Source organism: Neophocaena asiaeorientalis, unplaced genomic scaffold (assembly GCF_003031525.2).
Source record: "Neophocaena asiaeorientalis asiaeorientalis breed wild unplaced genomic scaffold, Neophocaena_asiaeorientalis_V1.1 scaffold129, whole genome shotgun sequence".
NCBI classification, from domain to species: domain Eukaryota; kingdom Metazoa; phylum Chordata; class Mammalia; order Artiodactyla; family Phocoenidae; genus Neophocaena; species Neophocaena asiaeorientalis.
Window position 1 is genome coordinate 5307217 of NW_020172446.1, and position 15760 is coordinate 5322976.

At 44.0% G+C, this 15760-nt stretch overlaps 1 non-coding gene across 1 annotated transcript; it reads left to right on the forward strand.

The window, feature by feature from the left end:
- Positions 1–337: 337 nt before the first annotated feature.
- On the forward strand, positions 338–444 carry LOC112394528 (U6 spliceosomal RNA). Its single transcript, XR_003002159.1, has one exon. It is a non-coding gene; the product is annotated as a U6 spliceosomal RNA (small nuclear RNA).
- The last annotated feature ends 15316 nt before the right edge of the window (positions 445–15760 follow it).

Genomic DNA, 15760 nt, shown 5'->3' on the forward strand with positions numbered 1-15760 from the left:
CAAAATGAAGAGCATCCTTACACAACTGATAAAATAGAGGCAGTTAGGTTACAAGACAAACTGTCATTACAGATGAACCCAGCTTGGTCTTTTAATTTTTTTGGCCGTGCCATGCGCCATGTGGGATCTTAGTTCCCCGACAGGGGATCGAACGCACGTCCCCTGCATTGGAAGCGCGGTCTTAACCACTGGACCACCAGGGAAGTCCTCAGGCTTGATGTTTTTAAAAAAAATCAAAGGTTTCAAGAAAAATTCCAGCTCTGCAAGCCCAGATGTTTCTGTATCCTAGAAACATCCTAAAGAATGAAGAGATACGACACAAAACGAATGCTATCAAATGCTCCCTTTGGCAGCACATCTGCTAAAATTGGAAAAATACAGAGGAGATGAACAGGGCCCCTGTGCAAGGATGAGACCCAAATTCCTGAAGCATCTCATATTTTTCAGGTACACTCATCACACACACAAAACAGTGACTGTGTGAGGAGATGTATGTTAATTAACTTGACTGTAGTCATTTCACTATGTATATCAAATCACCATGTTGGACCCCTTAAATATATACAATTTTTATTTATTGAATAAAATTTATAAAGAGAGAAAGAAAAGAGTCATCACCATAAAAACAACCAAACAACAAAATGCTATCAAGATAACCTTCCTCTCACTGGGACACAAAATAGTGTAAAGTAGTTGCTGGAATCCCTAAGCATTACAAGGTTTTGCTCCTGTTTCTGGTGAATTCACAGCAGTGAAAAATGAATATTTTGCTTTTTTTTTTTTTTTAAATTTTCTTTCTTTAAGGCAGCCTGTTATCTAGGATCAAATAAGAACCTGAGTAGGAAAATAGGCCAGACCCAGGGAGGTGCCTTGTAGTCAGGCACCCCAGAGAAACAGAACCAATAGGAAATTGTGATATTGTGATTTATAGTAAGAAGTATATAGTTGGTGTTCATCCCCATTCCTGGCACAAAGCCCCTAAAACCCTTGGAATTTCCTAAGTGATGAGAGTTATAAACACGTCTACTGTTGTATTAATGAGGTGACTATTAGACTGTGTCTTAGGATGGGGGCTGGTTGCCGGGAGAACCAACCATGTGATTAGAATATTGGAACTTTCAGTCCCCAGCTCCTCTGGGGAGGGCAGAGGGGCTGGAAGTTGAACGCATTGCCAATGGCCAGTGATTTAATCAATCATAACTCTGTAATGAAGCCTCCATCAAACCCCAAATGGTTGGGTTCAGAGAGCTTCCAGGATGGTGAACACATGGAGATTTGGAGAGAGTGGCACACCATGCCCTTTGCCCATACCTTTCCCGATGCTTCTCTTCTTCCTGGCTGTTCCTGAGTTCTAGGTAATAAGCCAGTACTATAGTAAGTAAAATGTTTCAGAGTTCTGTGAACAGCTCTAGCAAATTAATTGAGCCTTAGGAAGGTCATTGGAACCTCCAGTCTATAGCCAGTCAGTCAGAAGCACAGGTGACAACCTAGGCTTTTGATTGGCATCTGAAGTGGCGGGCTGGGGGGTGCAGCCTTATAGGACTGAGCCCTTAACCTGTGGGAGCTGATGCTACCTCCAAGTAAATAGTATCAGAATTCAGCTAGTGTCAGAGAATTTTTTGGTGTGTGGAAAAAGGCCACATGTCAAAACTGGGTGCAGAATTGGAGTTTCTGGTGCTGAAAACTGTGTTGGGTATGGAGGAAGCTGGGTCAGGTTGACTGGAGACAAAAGGACCAGCAAAGGCCAAAGATAATGGATAATGGAGGCCTGAATTAGAGGTGGAGTAGTAGGGTGGATGGGGAAGAGGGAGTAGATTTTTAAATAACCAAGCCTTGGTGCTTGATTGGATGAAAGGAGTGAAAAAAGGGGGAAGTCTAGAATGACTCCAAGGTTTCTGGCTCAAGCAACTTAAGTTGTCAAGGAGTTGCCTGAAATAGGCAACTTTGGAGGAGGAACGAGTCTTGAGAAGAAAATGAGGAACTCAGTTTTGGAAACGTTAATGTTGGGGTGATTGTGGGACATCCAAGTGGAGATATTCACAACAGGCAGAGGGTTAAAGAAGCACGAAGCCCGAGGGAGAGGTGAGTGTGGAGATATAGGCTGGAGAGTCCGCAGCACATGCGGGTGGCCGTTAACACCAGGTGAGCGGATGAAATTGCCCAGGGGAAGCGTGTAGAGTGAGAACAGCGGTGAGTCATTGAGAACATTAAAGTAGTGGGCGGTAAAGAGGACCCTCAAAGGAAGCTGAAGATGGAGGTCAGAGAGGTGGAGAGGAAACCACGAGAGAAGATTCACGGAAACCAGTGAGTAGCACATTTCAAGAAGGTAGCCACGGTCGTGAGCTAGAGGCTCTGGAGAAGTCAAGTAAGATGATTAACCGTCGGGTACCGGCTGGTTTCTGAGGTTGTTTCAAGATACAAGGAAGGGACTTAATTTACCTTAGGACAGTGGTTCTCAAACTTAAGGTGCGTCAGAATCACCCAGAGGGCTTGTTTAGAACATGCCTGGCTTCCAGAATTTCTGATTCAGTAGGTCTGGGGCAGGACCTGAAAATGTGCATTTCTAACAAGTTCCCAGGTGGTCCTCATGCTGCCGTCTCAGGACCACACTGTGAGAACTACCGCCTTCGGCGTTACCATCCTCAGGGAAGTGAGGTAGCAGGGACGCCTTCATGGCAGCCACACAGTGACCCAGGGACACAGGGAGAACTAGGACACTGGCTCGTTGGAATTCCAGTCATGGAGGAGGTTCTGATCTAACAGAGGGTTGAGAAGGCAGGCCCCCTCTGCACAGAGTGAGGCCAGTTTCCCTCCCGGCAGCCGTACCTGAGAGGGCATCACCCTTACGAAGGGCAATTTGGCAACAGCTATCAACGTAGCACTTGTATATTCCCTTTGACCCAGCAATCCTACTTTTGTGTAAAATAAGAATATAAATGTTTATATATAAGTATATGTACATACTTGCATTTGCATAAAGAAATTCTTTTTTTTTTTTTTTGCATGAAAAAATTCTTGAAGGATAAATGAGAAATAATAGTGGTTTCAGAGACCGGGGTGGGGTAGGACTGGAAGGATGGAGAACAGAGGTGGGAGATGAACATTTTACTGAATACTCTTTTATGCTTTTTTTAAAAAGCATTTGGACCATGTGACTCTATTATCTTTTTAAACTAGACTTTATTTTTTAGAACAGTTTTAGATGCACGGCAACACTGAGCAGAAGATACAGAGGTTCCCCATATGCCCCCTGCCCCAGCACATGCACAGCCTCCCCATTATCCACATCCCCCATCACAGTGGTGCGTTCGTTACAGTCGATGAACCAACACTGACACATCATTACCACCCAAAGTCCGCAGTTTACATTAGGGTTCATCCTTGGCTTTGTATATCCTATGGGTTTGGTTAAATGTGTAATGACATGTATCCACCATTATAGTATCATACAGAGTAGCTTCACTGCCCTAAAACCGTCTGTGCTCTGCCTGTTCATCCCTCCTCCCCCCACCCCCTTCCCCTGGCAACCAAGTGTTAATCTTTTTTTTTTTTTTTTTTGCAGTAGGCGGGCCTCTCACTGTTGTGGCCTCTCCCATTGCGGAGCACAGGCTCTGGACACGCAGGCTCAGTGGCCATGGCTCACAGGCCCAGCCGCTCCGCGGCATGTGGGATCTTCCCGAACCGGGGCACGAACCCGTGTCCCCTGCATCGGCAGGCCGACTCTCAACCACTGCCCTGTTAATCTTTTTACAACTTAAAAATGTTTATTATTCAAAGAAATAGACTAATATCTTCAGTCCTGCTGCCTGGGTTTGGATCTCCTCCCTACCATGGCTGTGTAACCTATGGCAAATGGATTAACTTGCTTAAGCCTCTATTTTCTTATTTGTAAAGTGGAGGTGCTAATAGTATCTATGTTGTAAGACTGCTGAAAGATAGTCTAAAATTTGAGAAGCATTCAGCCGGGCACCTGGCACTTAGTAAACACACATCCAGGTGCGTATAGTTACCATGGTTATCATCTGTCATCTTGTCATCTCTGTGGAGGCTGCCTTTCATTGTCCCAGTGTGCATCTCACATTCATCCCTCCAGAGAAAATCTGACTGGGTGACGTTGTCATTATCCAATATGGAGCATCTCTGTTAGACAGACTCTTACAGACCCATATCATGGGTGGTTGGTCATTTTGATGTCCAGCCTATCCATAGCCACTTTGGGCTTGGGTCCCACCCCCAGACTAAACCACTGGCACCAGAAGCATAGTCCAGTGATATGACACAAGACAGAACAAGAACCAGCCCCCACCAATGTAACCACTTTCCTCAGAGGAGGGCTCTGGGGGTAGCAGGCACTCAGAACTCTTTGGCTTGTGCAGTACGGTTGGTTAGGAAAGGAAAAGAATCCAGAAAGAGCCTGGAAGAAAATGAGGGGGGACTTTCCTGGCGGTCCAGTGGCTAAGACTCTGTGCTCCCAGTGCAGGGGGCCCAGGTGTGTGCGCGCGTGGGGACGGTTCGATCCCTGGTCAGGGAACTAAGTCCCACATGCCACAACTAAAGATCCCGCGTGCCACAACTAAGACCCGGCACAGCCAAATAAATATATATTTTTTAAAATGAGGGAACAAGGGATTAAAAACTCTATTATTATTGGTTTAGGGTTGTTGGGAGGATTAATGGAATCAATCCACATACAGTGTTTCTCAAAGTGCTGGGTGAATTGTAAGCACTCAACATGTGGTAGCCTTGAGGATGGCAGTGATGATGGTGGTGATGACGATTATGACTGTTACCAGGTCTATTTGAGGCTGAAGAACAGGTACAGGTAGAATGATGGGGAGAGGGGGATAAAGGACAGATTATACTTAAGAGAAGGGCCATTAGGGTTTAAGGTTTCAAAGCAGGAGTAGCTCCTGGGGATGTAACAGCCCAAGCTGAGGTCCTAAAAGTGGCAGTGTGACGTGCATACACCTGGCAGTTCCTTCCTCCCTGCACCTACAGATAGACTGAGTGTCCAAGATCTGTATTCTCCTAGGGTCTCACCCAGTGCCCACTCCTCCTGCCTCGGATCCATGGGGAGTGCTCTGCCACTACCTGATGCCTTTTCAGAGGTACCCAATTCTCTCCCCTCCTAGGACTTCAGAAAGGGGCCAGTGTTTGAGGTCCTCCTGCCTGCAGAGCCACTGGATGGCACGTACTGGCAACTGGTGTGAGCTTGGGCTGCGGGGGAGGTTCCAGAACAGGAGACTATTTATAGCCTGGCACAGATGCCCAGTTCCCAGCTAAGGGAGGGGGCGTGGTAGATGGGAAGCAATCGTGCTTCCATCGTTTATTATTTTATTAACCACTTAGGATACTGTATGCAGTGAGCATCACCTGGTTTCATCTCTAGTTTTCCTGTTTGTGATTCCTTCCTGCTTTTTACCTCAAGAACAACATTCTTCCCCAGGGGCCAAAGAGGGGCCAGGGAGAAAATGAAATTGACCAAGTGACAATGAATGAGGGCAAAGAAGGGATAAATATTCATCCGGCTCCATCAGCAGTGGGAGTGGGTCCAAAAAAACACTTAGCCTCACAAATTGCTCACTTATCCTCCCAGTAGTGAGCTTGCTCCAAATGGTTTGGAAAACTATTGCCGCTAATCAAAGGCGTCAGGCCCTTTGCTGGAAGGGGGCCAGCACGGGCCCAGCAGGAGTCTGAATTGTGCCTGGATTCATTATCTAGTCCAACATTTTAGTGGTAGGTTTTTGTTTGATTTCAAACTGAGATGGTTAGGTCATTATTTGTTAAATTATAGCTTTTAATTAGCAGCTTGATTAAAATGAAAAGCCTGAGAGGCTCACATGCCTCTAAGTTTTTGTTTGGAATTTATAATTGTTGCTATTTGGAAAAGATTAGCTGGGGGCGTTAAAGTTTGTTTGTTTGTTTGTTTTAAAGAAAATCCTCAAATTATATGCTGTTGGGGAGGGAGCGATGGGGGATGCCAGTAAGCTAGATACAAAGACCTTACGAGAATGCTATCTGTATTATTACCCATGCCCAGTGTTCTTATATTTGCAGAAAAAGAGGGGGGACAGGTGTTTTATAATAATTCATACATTTTCCCCCAGGTTGAGCCCAAGATGGGAACTGAGGCATTAAGGGGTAGTGAATTTGCCAGAAGGGTGGTTAGCCAAGGCCCTGGTTACAGATGGAGTTTTGTTCACCGCTTAACCATTCCTGATTCCCCCAGAAGGTTGGGAAGATGGGGGGCCCTTGATCAGCCTTGGTAGATTTCTTCCCCTTGGCAATTTGGTTTCTGCATTTGGAAGGAACGAGGAACATTCCTTATTCCTTGCTCCAACTTTGCGGCCATCATCCCACCTGGTTTAGCCCTTGTTCCGCTAGTTGCAGAACAATCTTAGATCCAGCAGGGGGCGCGCCACTGCCTGATTTAGAGCTCGGGCCTCCCTCCCTTGCGAAACCACACCCCCACCATCTGCACAGAAAGTGTGATTTTCTTCCCGTCCCTGTGTTGGTTTTCCTTCTCTGGTAACAGCAAGGATGTAGATTACAATCTCTGCACGCTGGGCCTCGGGCTGGGAGCGGCTGTCAAGGCAAGCGCCTTGGTTTTCTTCATCTTTTCACATCCAAAGAGAGCATCGCCGCCCACCCCATGGGGGCTAAGGCAGAGAGAGGACCCCCAGTGTCTGAGCCATTTCCCTCAAGACTCCTTTGCTTTGTGCTCTGCAGGTCCCACCGACAGCAGGTGGGAAGCGTCTCTAGAGCGCGGGGTGAGCCCACATCCATCATCCCTCATCCGATCTCCAGTGGTGCTTGGGTATCTTGTACCATTGGGCCACAAATCCCATTAGAGCAAAGATCAGGGTTGTCCTCTGATGTATTACCGACACATGTATCACGGATACATGATACATAATGAATGAATGAATTCATATAAACCTTTCTTTAATTATTTCATTCTTTCACGTACTGAGCAAGCACTCTGTACCAGACACTGAGGAATCAGAGATTAAAATATAATCCCAGTCTTCAAGGAGATTATAGCCTGGAGACACAGACAGACATGAATCTGGGCAACTAGAATTTCCAGCTTCCCCTAGTTAGTGGTTAACTAACTTCATTTAGCCAGCAAAATCACACCAGTCACATAGTAAGGATACATACTGGCTGGACACGACAACATCCTTCTAAAATTCAACCACCTCTTACTTTGGCAGTGAACTTGACTCCCACCCTCTTTCCCAGGGTTGTGGGGCAGGGGAGGTTCCAGTTCAGATGCACTTAGTCTCCTATTACTCTGAAGCTCCAGATTACGCTCTACATCCCATATCTCCTATGGAACCAGGCCACCTTGCCGAGGTCACTTTTGACCCAAAGCCCTTTCGCTGTGCGTCAGGGTCTCTGTGAGTGATTTTTCCCTCAGGAGGGGAGATGTGAAAATAGCCCATTAATAAATAACACTTTGTCCTAAAGGACTTTTGGGCGTATGCTGTTATTGATGTTTTGTTTGTTTTGATTTTGCTTTAGAGTATAGATTTGATGTTCCACCTCCCCATCTTGCTTTCATCTTTATTCTTAATGATCACATTTATTCCACTTATAGGAGTAATCAAAGAGGTAAAACCCTCTGCCTGTGGGGGAGAACAGCACAGATAAGAAGCCCAGAAATAGGAACTGTTTTCTGATGAGAAAATGTCAAATTTTATAGGAGATTAGCTTTGGGTATTGGAGGGAGGGTTATCATTATGGCCTGAAGCAACTATACGTATCTCTAGAGTTCTGATGGCCAAGAAAGGTGGAATAAATGTTTGGGAAGTGTTTTAATATTTTGATCTCTGAAAAAGGCTAGAGCATGAAATAAGTAAATGAAAATACTTTAACGCTTTTTGACTCTTGGAGCCAAAAAAAAAAAAAAACCCACAAAAAATTAACCTTTATAATTTCATGGTATTGAAATTTTACTCGAATTAAATTGTTTTAAATCACACAATTGCTCCAGCTCCAGCTGTGTGCGCTGGTGTGAATCAAATACTGTCTGTCGTTTAGATTACACTTCTCCCCTCCGTAGCCCCCCAGCAAGGGTCCCGATGGCTACAATTAAAACCACTGCACTACATGGATTCGCAAGGGAATTCTAACAAACCTTTAAAGAGAAGATAATCCCAGGGCTGTTTAAACATGCTATATAGAAAAAAGAGGAACTTTTCCAAAATCTTTTAGAAATATGAGCGCAAGACTTATATCAATCCAGTGAATACTTCATTAAATATAAAAACATAGGTGCAGGTCATTAATTACTACTAATGCAAAAAATTCAATTACAATATTAATAAAAAGAATATAGCATATTAAAATTAATATATCATATGGAGTTTGTTCCAGGAATTCAAGGGTGGTTCAACATATGGACCTCTACTACCAAAACCCAGAACATCCTCTTCTGGTAGTAGTGGACTAGATAATTTAGAAGAATACTTTCCACAAAGAAAAATCTTTAAGTTAGACAAAGTATAACAAAAATATTTTAGTAAGAGTTAATAAGATAGGGATCAATTACCGAATGAGGTCTGGGAGAGGTTGGGAAAGTGGGTTGGTGAGCAGAGCACTTGGGGTCACTTTTTCCAGAAAATGTGCTGAGAGTCTAAGATGTACTTTGTGCAGTCCCATAGGGATGGGGGACAAAAGATGGAATCCACCTAGGGTAGGGACTGTGGTTCCATCCCATAGTATTTAATTCAGATAGAATCTAGAAGCAGTGGGGGAATAGATTGATTTCTCAATATGTAGTATTGGAACAACTGGGTAGCCACTTGAAAAACAAAGTTGGATTCAGACTTCACACTACATATGAGGATAAATTCCAATTGAATCAAAGTTTGTCATGAAAATAATAGAAGAAAATATGAGAGGATTCTAACTCCAAAGGGAGCAAGGCCTTTCTCATTATATCACAAAATCCAAAAGCCACTAAAAATAAATTGATACACTTGGCTACATAAAAAATTTTGCAATGCAAAATATAAACAAAGACAAATGATAAACTTGGAAAAATATGTTCAACTCAAATCACAGGCAAAGAGTTAATTTCCATAATATTTACAGAGGAAAAGATTACTAGCCCAAGAGAAAAGTGGGCAAAAGATGGTCCACAGATGATTCACAAAAAAGAAAAGAGAAATGACTCTTATTATAAAAAGATGCTCAACCCTAGTCATATGAGAAATGCAAATTAAAACCACATTGAGGTATCATTTTTCACCCATTATACTGGTAAAATCCAAAAATTTGAAATCAGACTGAATGGGTCAGAAAACAAGCATTCTCACACGTTACCAGTAAGAAGGTAAATTGACACCCCCTATCAAGGGCAATTTGTCAGTATTTATCAAAATTACAAATGTTTATACCCTCTGATCTAGCAGTCCCAGAATTTTTTCCTGCAGATATCCTTACACATGTGCAAAGTGATATTCATAATTATGTAATGGCAAAAGAATGGAAACAGCTAAATGTTCAACAATACAGGAGTGGTTAAATAAATTATGGTCCCTCCATACGCTGGAATATTATACAGCTGTAAAAAGAGAGTAAGGAAATTCCTTATGTATTTTATGGAAAGTTCAGCAAGGTACGTTCTAACAAAAAAAGGCAAAGTCCGGAGCAGTGTGCTACCATTTGGGTAAAAAAAGAAAGAGAGAAAAGTAACGTATACCCATAGTAGTTGGTATACACATAATTTTTCTAGAAGGATAAACAAAAAACTAAAATCAAGAGTCACCTATTAAGGAACATGGGCACTGAGTGGATGGGAAAAGGGTAGGAGGGAGACTTTTTACTACCTGTGTTTTTTTTTATTGGATGTTTGAACAATGTGGATGCCTTATTTATTTATACCTCTGAGGTGTAACGTTCAGTGTCATGGCCAACCTCCTAACCCACCATTAAAGTAGCAGATGGACTCTATTTCCCAGCAACCAGAAGAGATTGCCCTGAGATGAACTCTCTTCTGGCCAAAGGCACTGATTTCTAATCACCAGCTGGGCTTGGAATGCAGCTGACGTGGTTTATGAGACAGAATGGAGCTAACAGACCCCTACTTCAATTTTACCTCTAACTTTGATTCAAGAAACAATTTTTTAATCGTGGTAAAATATACATAATATAGAAGTAACCATTTTAACCATTTTTTATTGAAGTATAATTGATTTACAATGTTGTGTTAATTACTGCTGTACAGCAAAGTGATTCAGTTATACATATATATACATTCTTTTTTTAAATATTCTTTTCCGTTATGGTTTATCATAGGATATTGAATATAATTCTCTGTGCTATACAGTAGGACCTTGCTGTTTATCCATTCTATATATAAAAGCTTACATCTGCTAATCCGAACCTCCCACACCAGCCCTCCCTTAACCCCTCCCCCTTGGCAACCACCAGACTGTTCTCTATGTCTGTGAGTCTGTTCCTGTTTCATAGATAGGTCCGTTTGTGTCCTATTTTATTTTCTTTTATTAAAATATTTTTTAAAATTTATTTATTTATTTTTGGCTGCATTGGGTCTCCACTGCTGTGCGTGGGCTTTCTCTAGTTGTGGCGAGTGGGGGCTACTCTTCGTTGTGGTGCGCGGGCTCCTCTTGTTGCGGAGCACAGGCTCTAGGCGTGTGGGCTTCAGTAGTTGTGGCACACGGGCACAGTAGTTGTGGCACATGGGCTTAATTGCTCCATGGCATGTGGGATCTTCCCAGACCAGGGATTGAACCCATGTCCCCTGCATTGGCAGGCGAATTCTTAACCACTGCACCACCACCACCAGGGAAGTCCCCTGTATCATATTTTAGATTCCCCATATAAGTGATATCATATGGTATTTGTCTTTCTCTTTCTGACTTACTTCACTTAGTATAATAATCTCTAGTTGCAACCATGTTGCTGCAAATGGCATGATTTCATTCTTTTCTATGGCTGAGTAGTATTCCATTTTATGTAGGTACCACACCTTCTTTATCCATTCATCTGTCAATGGGCATTTAGGTTGTTTCCATGTCTTGGCTATTGTGAATAGTGCTGCTATGAACATAGGGGTGCATGTATCTTTTTTGAATTATAGTTTTGTCAGCATTTTAACCACTTTTAAGTGTACAATTCAGTGGCATTAAATACATTCACAGTGCTGTGCAGCCATCTCCACCTTTCATCATCCCAGATAGGAAGTCTGTACCCATTAAACAACAATTCCCCATCCCTCCTTCTCCCCGGCCCTTGGTACCTACTGTTCTACTTTTTGTCTCTATGAATTTGCCTATTCTCATATAAGTGGAATCATACAATATTTGTCCTTTTGTGCCTGGCTTATTTCATTTAGCATAATATATTTTTTATAAATTTATTCATTTATTTTAATTTTTGGCTGCATTGGGTCTTCGCTGCTGCACGTGGGTTTTCTCTAGTTGTGGAGAGTGGGGGCTATTCTTTGTTGCGATACATGGGCTTCCCATTGTGGTGGATTCTCTTGTTGCAGAGCACGGGCTCTAGGTGCATGGGCTTCAGTAGTTGTGGTTTGCGGGCTTCAGTAGTTGTGGCTCGCAGGCTCTAGAGCGCAGGCTCAGTAGTTGTGGTGCACGGGCTTAGTTGCTCCGCGGCACGTGGGATCTTCCCGGACCAGGGCTTGAACCCGTGTCCCCTGAATTGGCAGGCGGATTCTTAACAACTGCGCCACCAGGGAAGCCCCATTTAGCATAGTATTTTGAAGGTTCATCCATGTTGTAGCATGCACCAGAATTTCATTCCTTTTTTATGACTGAGTAATATTCCATTGTATAGATATACCACATTTTAGTTCTTCATTCATCAGTTGATGGATATTTGGTTTCTTTCCACTTTGCGGCTATTGTGGATAATGCTGCTACGAACGTTGGTGTCCAAGTATCTGTTTGAGTCCTTGCTTTCAGTTCTTTGGGGAACATATACCTGGGAGTGAAATTGCCCTTATTTTGGCTTTTAGCCAAATGAGCTAACCAGAGCAACACTCCTCAAAGATTGTGAAGACTCTTGACTGCAAGGAATATCAGGAAGAAAGTTAAAATACAAACAATTAAACAATGTAAAACAGCCAAGCACCGTCTACACATAAATGCATCACAACCAAAATGAACGTGAGGCAACTGAATGCCACGGGCTTTGATGTCGTCGACTTTTTCCCACAGATGATCCACAGCTGTGTTGGTATCTCAGGTTTGTCTTCATCCCAGGGCCGGAAGGATTTCAAAGGTTGCCTGGCACTCCCCCTATAGGAAGCACAGATGGGTCTGCAGCTTCTACCTACTCACAGGTAAATTGGAACCTGAGCTGTGCCTCATGGGATTTTTGGCACTCAGCAAAGCTGCCCTGTGGTGGCACTAATGTATCATTTGCTTTTTGAACTCTGAAAAAGGCTGCTGGCAAGCTTAATAATTTGCTGGTGGCGTTCTGACCTCCTCTGAGAGGGCTTCTGGGCAGGGGCATCCTGAACGGCATTAAACCTGAGCCAAGGTATCACCAAATTTGTGAAATAAGCACCCTGCCCTTCTCACTTCTCTGGCATCAGTTTTTACTCATCGTGAACAGTGGGTGAGTGGCTATTGGCAAGGCTGCTTCCTCTATGTAAAACTTCTCAAAACCCGCCTACAGTGGGTCACTTGTGAAGTCCCACAGTTGGCCACGGAGAAGCGCCTGTTAGGTACATAGCCGCCCCACATTCACCCTGTGTGCAGTTCTCACTGTGGCTTGCTGCCAGGCAGATGGCAGAAGAGGCTCACCCTTAAGTCCAAGAAGATAAGGGAGGGATCATGTACGCAAAAACAGCTTCCTCTCCCTTGAGGAGTTGAAAGAATGACACAATGAACTCTTGGAATCGGGAGAGCTCTTTTTTGAGGACCCTTGGTTCAACACAGAGCAGATATTTTTGTTTGCCACCCCCTCTTCTGTCCACACCACCCTAATTTCTCATGGGGGAATTAACCCTTCCCTGGTTCGCAGCCATGTGGTACTTTTTGTTTTTTTATAGCTGTGCCACGTGGCTTGCGGGAGATCCCCGAGCAGGAATCAAACCCACGGCCCCTGCAGTGGAAGCACGGAGTCCTAACCACTGGACCACCAGGGAATTTCCTCAGCCACGTGGTTTAGATATACCTAACCCCGCCCCACAGTTCCAGGGATGGATCCTGATTAGCTTAAGACCGAGTGTCCCAGGCCTTGGATGCAGTGATTAGTTTAAAATGAGTAGTTAACCCAAGCCAGTAAGATGCAAGGAAATGTTTGCTGGTGTTTCTGGGAAGGAGAAGCCCCCTTTTGGGGCAGAAGTATGCAAATAAGGAAGGATGTAACCTCAGGAGTGCCTGGCAGCCATTTTGCTACCATGAGGGAGAGCATGCCTGAGATTAAAACTGAGGACGTTGAGAAACCAACAGAGAGAAATTGGGCACACTGTTTGAACCTATATCAAGCCCCACCTGAAGTTAACCCCGTCTCTGAACCATTCAGTTATGTGGGCCAATAAATGACCTTTATTTTTTTAAGCCAATTTGAGTTGGAGTTTCTATTACTTGCAGCATAAAGTTGTCCAGCTAATTCAAGCCTTCATAATCAATGCTACAAGAAATATAGATCTTCCAGTGAGAGAAAATTGTTAGTTGTTTCCGTGATGTGTTACTGGAAGTTCAGCAGAGGATAAGGGCAGGAGGATGGAAAGCATGTGAAGAGGAAGTTTGGTGTCTGGCCCAAGGAAGTGAGAGTCCCTACTGAAGACTACTTATTCAGGAGGGGAGTTGCTATGCCCCAGGTGATGGCATGAGAACCATTCTTGTATAAATTGAAGAAAGAAGACAAGTTTGTCTTGGTCTGATCTCCCCCTACTATTCTCATTTCCTCTATAAAATGAGGATGTTGGATTTGGTGAGCTCCAGCATTCTTAAAGAGCACAGGCTTCCGAACCTCACATACCTGAGATCGGATCCTAACATCAGCTGAACAACCTCAGTCAAGTTACTTAACCTCTCTGAGCCTCAGTTTCCTCAGCTACAAAATATGGGTATCGATTATACCTTCCACACAGTGACTTTTGTGACGACCTAATGAAATACCACGTATGAAGGTGCTAGCACAGTGCCTGGCATATGGTAAATATCCTATGAATATCAGCTCTCCCTCCCCCACCCCACTGCCATCTCTGTAAGTATAGAACAAAGGGTGGGCAACCTCTTGCTAACGGGGCCAAGTCTGGCTCCTGCTTTTGTAAATAAAGCTTTATTGGAACACAACTGTGCTCGTTCATTTACACATTGTCTATGGCTGCTTTCTAGCTCTAAGCAGAGTGTTGAGTAGCCAGGACAGAGACTGTATGGCCCACAACACCTAAAATATTTACTGTCTGGCTCTTTACAGAATAAGCTTCCTGATGTAGAACATAAGGCCTGATCTAGTTTAAGGAACCTGAGTCATTTTGCCAGCAGGGAGGGGAAGTGTTGGGAAGGTATAAAGAAACTTCTTGATGCCTCTTGAATCTTTCATGCTGACTCTGGCGGCCAGTCTCAAAGGAGAATAACCCACGGCAGGAAAAAAATCCCAGGGAAATAGTCAAACATGGATCAGGATTCAAACCTTCCCCAGCACTTGAGGAAAGGGGCCGAAAGGAAGCTTGTCTCTCTAGATATCACACACACACACACACACACACACATGCACACAGCTACAAGGACGTGACCAGACTTTTTTTTTTTAAGTACTTACACAAAAATAGTAAATGTTGCAATAGGTCTGGGATGCTGTTCTGGTGAGAAGAAACAACTTCCTTTGGGGCAGCATTTTCTGTGGGTGTGGCATCTGGAAGAGATTATCTATGTCAGGGTCACGAGCATTCGTTGATCACGGGATGCTTGGGTGGCCCCAGCACTGACTGGAGCTGAGCTTAATGCTCCAAACAGATTACCTGACCCACCGTCCAGAGCAATGTATGGTTTCCTCTGTACCTGTAACTGTATGAGAAAATGGCCCGCCCCGCAGATCTAGCTGTTGCCCTTCTAGGTGGTACTGACCCACGGTAATTCACCATGACTTTCCGTGCAGACTGAGGGCAATTCACACCCCTCTGAGCTGCACAGCCATGTCCATAGAAGATACCATCACTGGTAACTCAGGTTCTTCCTTAAACAGATAACAGGAGGCACACATGCCACTGAACAATGTGTTGTGTTATTTTTCCCTTTTTAAATTGAAATATAGCTGACATACAACATTATGTTAGTCTCAGGTGGTGGTGTTTTTCTTAGCAAGACACACCTCACTGGGTGAGGCCAGGGGCGCCCTGGCCCTGCTTGAGTAACAAAATACCTCAAGGCACTTTTTTTTGTTTGTTTGGGATGGTTTTTGTTTGTTTGTTTGTTTGCTTTTAGCCTTTGCTCTGTGAGAGAAGCCCACCTCTGTGTATTTCTGCGTACTCGGGGCTGGAAACCATTCCCCGACCCCATCACCCCCACTTCCTGGAGAAGTAGTTCTGATCAGCTTGCTCTGTCTTTCTTCCTTTCTCCCTGTCTCTCTTACAAACACATAAACTGTGTGCTTACCTCATGGCAAGTCTCACCCTCTTGTGATGATCACACAGCCTGCATTGCCCTGACCCCAGCCCCTCCACGATCTGGACGGGGCTGCTTTAATGCTTCAGCTGCCCTTTGGTGCTTCCTGTGCTTAGGAGCTGGTTAGCTGCTTAGATGTTCTGCCAGTG